Source organism: Solanum tuberosum, unplaced genomic scaffold, assembly GCF_000226075.1.
Source record: "Solanum tuberosum cultivar DM 1-3 516 R44 unplaced genomic scaffold, SolTub_3.0 scf00147, whole genome shotgun sequence".
Classification (NCBI taxonomy): Eukaryota; Viridiplantae; Streptophyta; class Magnoliopsida; order Solanales; family Solanaceae; genus Solanum; species Solanum tuberosum.
Genome location: NW_006239070.1, coordinates 397,851 through 405,312, shown reverse-complemented (window position 1 = coordinate 405,312; position 7,462 = coordinate 397,851). Strand labels below are relative to the sequence as shown.

The 7,462-nt window shown below is 34.0% G+C and overlaps 1 long non-coding RNA gene across 1 annotated transcript; it reads left to right on the top strand.

The window, feature by feature from the left end:
- The first annotated feature begins 209 nt into the window (after positions 1-209).
- On the top strand, positions 210-6,697 carry LOC107061513 (uncharacterized). Its single transcript, XR_001474025.1, has 3 exons — positions 210-364; positions 5,862-6,187; positions 6,298-6,697. It is a non-coding gene; the product is annotated as an uncharacterized lncRNA (long non-coding RNA).
- Positions 6,698-7,462: the final 765 nt, after the last annotated feature.

Below are 7,462 nucleotides of genomic sequence, written 5' to 3'. Positions count from 1 at the left end.
TGCTATTAACTTCATAAAATGACTCATTTAACATTGCTATATAACGGAGCAGAGCATTGTATGTGTAAATAAGAATATTTTTTGGGCCTAGTGCACCCATACGGCAGCTAGCTATGTGAGCTGGCCCATTAGTTAATTTAACCCTACACCCTAATATTGTCTATATAAACACCATTATAGGTGTTGGAAGACACACTCTAGATCTCCCAGTGAGCGGCTAGGGTTAGAGAGTTTCTCTGCATATATACCTAGTTGAGGATATTTAGGCTGTGAACTAGGGCATCCATTCTCCATGTGAGGATTCCTAGATTGGTAATTGAGCCATGGTTGCCGCAGACGATCCGCTTCTGAAAAGAGAAAATTTGTAAGTCTCCAAACAAATGATTTATTACGCTATGCTTTATATTCAATGATACTACATAAACTTGGGATGATAGGGATACTGAAGTATGTAGATAAAGTGTATGTATAACTTGACGGCGATTGTGCATCCTCCAACATGTTGTACACACTTTATTTGCATTTTTCAGTATCTCTATTAAGGCTGGGCACCGGATCGGATTGTACTGGTACCGTTCCACTATTCCGGTCCAGTAGTATTCAGGACGTAATGGAATACATTGAATCGGTACTCGGAACGAGACCATATCATTATTTGGTACTGGTGTACCGGTACCGGTTCATCCTGGTTCATTTCGGTTCTGATCTGATCTGGTCCGGTCCGTGAAATCGGATTGATTTTTTTAATTTTTGTCATTGTTTTATACTTTTATTAGCATTTCTTTTTTTTTTATCTAATTTTTTAAAATGACAAACGTAATTCATCAACTTCAAATAATATAAACCTAAAAACTTTAAAATTTATAAATTTTAACAAATTTACAAACTTAAGTTATTTAAATTACAAGTTATAAGTTATAAGTTATAACATATAACTTATAAACTTCAAAAGATTCAAATCTTGAAAACTTATAACATAAACTGAAAAACTTTAATTTTTTTTCTTCATATTTTCGTAATTCAAAATAACTCAATTTTTTTTTTTTGAAATAGTTATATGTGTCATCCCGTTTATCCCATCTCGTTCTATTTCGGTCCGTTCCGGTTCTATACCGGTATATAGTGGGATGGGACGGAACTGAGTTTCCATCGCAATAATTCCGGTCCGGTTCATCCCAATACCGGTCAACAACCCGGTCAAATCATCCCGGTCCGGTCTTGTACCAATTTATTTTGGTATGGTGGTCCAATTCCAGTTCGGTGCCCAGTCTTAATCTCTATCGTCTCAAGTTTCTGTAGTATCGTTGATGTAATATCTGATGTAAATGACTACTACAACTAAAAATAAATTATATGATGCATCTGAATTATGTACAACAAACGATCATGTAAATTTGCTTAATCGATGTAACTATTACTGCTCAGTAGAGACTGCTTCTTTCCTTGTATGATTGGTGCTTGTGTATGTTCACATCCCTGTGGATATTTTAAATGTTGCGTGTCTATTTCTAGTAAATTAACTCTGAATCTTTTTAATAGATTACCTTAGCTCAAACGTCTTAAACTTATATGCTCCTATAATGTCTTCAGCGAGAAGTTGAGTGCATCACTGATCAAGAAGTTCCCATTGTTAGAAGAACTTCACCTTTGCTACATCCCAATACCCAAAGAAGCCATTGAAACAATAAACCATTCTTGTCATTATTTAAAGTCATTTAAGATAGACAACTTAAACGACTTTGAAGAACGACAAGAACGGCCTATAGTTTCAATGGCTTCTTTGGTGATTGAGATGTAGCAAAGGTGCAGTTCCTCCAACAATGGGAACTTCTTCACTGCTGCACTCAACTCATCGCCGAAGACATATAGAATCATATGAGTTCAAGAAGTTTAAGCTGAGGTGATCTGTTGAAAAGATTCAGAGTTAATTACTAGAAATAGATATGCAACATCTAAAATATAATGTTCATAGGTATGAAAATCCCCTATCTATTTGAATCATATGTGAAACTAAACTTGAAAGTCATATCTAGAATAATATGAATTTAGTTTGAAATATTTATCATTTCATGGTTAAAAGTCATAAGGGTTTGAATGACCATAAAAATCATGTTAAATCATTACAATAAGGTTTTTAAACCAAGGTGAAACAATGAAAATGTATAATAATAAAGAAAGATCATAATTTTATAAAACCCTAGCTTTAATTCTATCAATCTTGTGAAATTATTGAGAATCAAAATACTTTAAGCATAAGAGTGAATGGATACCCTCATTGAAGCCTTACATACTAGAGAGATTGAGATATGCACGAAGAACTTGCTTGAAAGACTTGAAACCCTAGCTTCTGCCTTGCTTACGGTACTTTTTGAGTTTGAGGGAGTTAAGAGTGTAGGAACTGAGTCTTGAGCATGAAAATCCCTTCATGGATATGCGTAATGTTGTGGTTTAGACTTAGGAATAGTAGAAAAAGACAAAAGAAACCCAGTTAAAAACTGTCGGAAACCTTCTAAGAGGCCATGTACAGTCTGCAGTTTGATCTTCGGGTCCTAGATCCTATACGTTGAAGCTGAACTGAAATTTTGAGTATATGAAGTTCATTCTACGTGCCCAAATTATGGCTCGTAATTGGGTCTATGATCTGTAATAAGATCAATAGAAATCAGGCCCAAAAACATATTTCAAGACTCCATTTTATGGGTCCAAATTACGGCCCATAGATGCTTTTAAGACCCATAATTGGGTTCGTAAGAATCAGACAAAAAATTAACTTGCAAAAGTTTATTCGACGAGTTCAAAGTGTTGGCCGTACTTCAATTTATGACCCGTAAATGAGGTTCGTAGTTATCAGACTCTGAAAACTCAGTTGTGGTAAAGAAAGATCACAATTTCATAAAATCCTATCTTTAATTCTACCAATCTTGTTAAATTCTTAAAGATAAATAGTTTAGGCATGAGAGTCAAGGAATACTCTAATTGAAACCTTACATACATGAGAGATTGAGATTTGAATGAACAACTTACTTGACAGACTTGAAACCCTAGCTTTTGTCTTTCTTATGGTAGTTTATGAGTTAGGAATTAAGAGGGTATGAACTGAGTCTTGAGCGTGGAAATCCCTTTTAGGATATGCGAAATATCATAGCTTAGACTTACGAATAATGGGAAAAGACAAAAGAAACCCCAATTAAAAAACTGTCAAAAACCTTCCACGAGGCCATCTATGATCTGTGGTTTGATCTATAGGCCGTAGATCCCATATGTGGAAGTTAGACTGAAATTTTGAGTTTCTGAAGTTCTTACGCCCAAATTACGGCCCGTAATTGAGTTTACAACCCGTAATCATATCCATGTAAATCAGGCGCAAAAACATGTTTCAAGACTTCATTTTACGGGTCCAAATTACGGCTCATAGATGCTTTTATGACTCGTAACTGGGTTAGTAAGAATCAGACAAAACATGACTTTCAAAAGTTTATTCTACAAGTTCACAATGTGGGTCGTACTTCAATTTATGACTCGTAAATGAGGTTCATAGATGTTAGCCTCTGAAAACTCTATTGTGGTGAAGAAAGATCATAATTTCATAAAAATCCTATCTTTACTTCTATCAATCTTATGAAATTCTTGAGAATAAAAATACCTTAGGCATGAGAGCGAAATAATATTCTCATTGAAACCTTACATACATGAGAGATAGAGATTTGAATGAAGAACTTACTTGAAACCCTAGTTTTTGCCTTCCTTACAGTAGTTTCTAAGTTTGAGGAGTTAAGAGTGTAGGAACTGAGTCTTCAACGTGAAAATACCTTTTAGGATATGCGTAATGTCGTGGCTTAGACTTAGGAATAATGGGAAAAGACAAAAGAAACCCTAATTAAAAAATTATAAAAAACCTTTCACGAGGCCATCTATGGTCTGTGGTTTGATCTACGGGCCGTAGATCCCATCCGTGGAAGTCAGACTGAAATTTTGAGTTTTTGAAGTTGACACGCCCAAATTACGGCCCGTAATTGGGTTTATGACCCGTAATCAGATCCGTGTAAATTAGGCCCAAAAACATGTTTTAAGACTTCACTTTATGGACCCAAATTATGGCCCATAGATGCTTTTATGACCTGTAACTAGGTTTGAAAGAATAAAAAAAAGACTTTTAGAAGTTTATTCTACGAGTTCACAATGTGGGTCGTACTTCAATTTATGACCCATAAATTAGGTTCGTAGTTATCTGAAAACTCTGTTGTGATAGTCTCTAGTAAAATGGTCATTACTTCTTACTCTGAACTCCAAGTGATGCAAAATTGGTGGAGTTGGAAAGAAGATTCATAGAACTTTAGTTTGATTAGTCATGAATCATACAATTTATTATATATATAATGAGATATATGTCCATTTGAAGTTTACCCTTGCATGAACTAATTCGAAAAACTTAACCGGTAGGAAGGTTTTGAACTCGACTTAGTACTAGAGGTCTCTTATGACCCTACACTCGACCAAGTTTTACTAAATAAGCCCGAGTTGCTCGCAAACTCAACCTAGGTCATAAAAAGGAGAAAAATAGGCTTAAAACTTGAATAAGTTTATTTATACAGAATAAAATTACAAGATACATATATGAATGTTTTTTTCATATCTTATATGATTGTTGAAGGAAAGTTATTGGTAGACTTAGAGAAGGCGGAGATTGTGAAACAAACAACAGATTGGAAGAATGCGTTTGTGCTCCATGTTGTGGGGGACACTCCTACATACACATATGCATAGTTATATTATTAGAAATTGAAATGTTTAAGTTTGAGCTATATATGCATGATGATGATTTTTATATTGTAAAGGCTTAAGTCATTTGCGGCCTCTTAAAGTTGTCCGCATAATTCATTTAGACATCTCAACTATACCTAGTACCTATTGAGTACCTCTACTAGACAAGATTTGAACCGTCTAAGTATTTTTTTTTGTCACTTTTCATAAATTGCATGGTATGTGTTAATAACCTCTCCACGTGTATTCGACGTGTATGAAATGGCCATAACTGTGAAGTTCAATGGAGTGGGGTGAATGGTTTTTGAAATTAGTGAGGGGGAATATTCATTTGTTGTTCACTTGGATAAGAAGCATTGTGACCGTAGGTTGTGGATGTTGAGAGATATTCCTTGCCCTCATGCTATTTGTGCTTATTATTACTTGAATCAAGATCCTGATCAACATGTAGAGCACTGATATAAGAAAAAAACATTTCTCAAGGCAAACAACCATTTCATCCGACCTATTCCCAATATGAGAATGTGGCCTGAAACTACAAATCCATTAATAGAGCCTCCAAAACTAAGAAAAATACAGGTAGACCTGGCAAGAAGAGAAGAAAGAGTAAGGATGAGCCAAAAAAATATGGTAAAACTTTTCAAAAATGGAGTAAAGATGACATGTTTCATATGCAAGAAAATTGATCATAACAAGTTGTGTGTGCAAAATAAGTAATAATTCATATTCACATTTGTAATTGCTTAAAGTTTATACATATTATAGTCATATATTTTATTTTGTGGTGACATAGTATGGGAGTGGGAGCACTTCTCAGCCTAATAGTAAGAGAAAGTCAAGTCAACAAAGTTATTCTCAAACAAGATTAAGATTTGATTTACATATTCATTTGCATTTAATATTTATTTTACAATTTATTGATATCTCCATATTTCTGTTCAATAGGTTAGAACACAATTAAGTCAACAAAGTTTTGTTTGTGGTGACACCACTATTGTGCCAAGAACTACTTAAATAGGAGTAAGATTAAATTTAAAAATTCATTTGCATTTAATGTTTGTTCTACAAGTTATTCATATATCCTTATTTATGCTATATAGTCTAGAATGGGACTCTACTTCCAAAACCACATATGCAACCATATTTGCAACTACACAATCAAGTCAACCAAGCTCTATTTGTGGTGACATAACATCTGTGTGAAGACCTCCTAAAAAAGGGTGCAAGTTGGGATTAGAAGAGGATTGAGAAGAAAAAAAGCTAATGCAAGAGGGACCCCAATGTTACTGAAAAAGATAATTCTTCTAGTCAACTACCATTTTTATCAGGCAGTTCTGCCTCATTTGCTGCTGCTAGAGGAAACAAAAGGCCTACAACTGGTTTTGGTGTTTACTCTGATCATACAACTGGAGCTCAAGTATTTAATGTATGTTCACTTAATATGTTTACTCTGTTTTGGTGTATATTTTGATAGTCATATTATGATCTTACCTTATCTTACACTTTCTTTCTTCTATTACAACCTTGTACATCAAGTGAGAAGATTCTACATGGGACAACAAAATTGAAAAGTGCTTCACCAACCAATATAGATATTGGTTTTAAATCCCGTGGCCTAAAATGGAAGGGAAAACATGCAATCAACACTTCACAGTTGCAACAAATGAAAGCAAACAAGAAAAACAAAGGGTCTTGTGGAACCTCCAAGAAATAGTTCAATTGGAAAGTTGTTATGATTTTGGCCTATGTTGAAAAGGTCTTCAACAATCTACTCCTTAGTTTATTTTGAACACTCGTGTAATGTATTTTTAATCATGCCTTTGTGTTAGCAAGACTATGCATTTTTGAGGACGTGTCTTTGTGTTAGCAAGACAATGATTTTTGAACAACAATTAGACTACCTCTCAATGCATTTGTGTTATGTATTTTTCAACCATGCCTTTGTGTTATGTATTTTTCAATCATGTCATTTGTGTTATTAGACTCAATTTTGGAACAACAACTAGACTACCTCTCAATGCATTTGTGTTATGTATTTTTCAACCATGCCTTTGTGTTATGTATTTTTCAATCATGCATTTGTGTTATTAGCTCAATTTTGGAACAACAACTAGACTACCTCCCAATGCATTTGTGTAAGACTATTCGATCGCAGAACTAATTGCTCTGAAAAATTGCTATGTTTTTTCAGAACACAGGACAAGTTACAAAAGAGAGGCAAGTTACAAAAGAGACTGATCAATTCATATTCAAACTTCCAATTTGATACAAAATATGAACTTAACATAGGCCTAACTATTACAATACAGACCAATTAAGTACAACACTAATTGGTCTAGATTAGCCTCCTAACTACTACAAAACTAAACAATTAAGTACTAAAATCTTGAACTACTATGAACTACACCATATTAAAGAACCATTTTATAGTTGGTTAAATTTGACACTTTCCCAATCCTTTTGGAGTTTAATTTCCTTGATATCTACCAAAAAAAGCTCAATTTTTGGCGGTTAACTTGTGGGAGTTTTTAGAAATCCCACTAATAATTCATTTTGTGACATTTTATTCTAACCCCCACAATATAAATATTTTTGTGGTAGTTTTATTAAGGAGGTTAAAAAATTGCCACAATTTAATATTGTTTATCGCGATTATCGACCCCCAAAAATCTATTAGATTCGTTACTTTTAGAAACACACA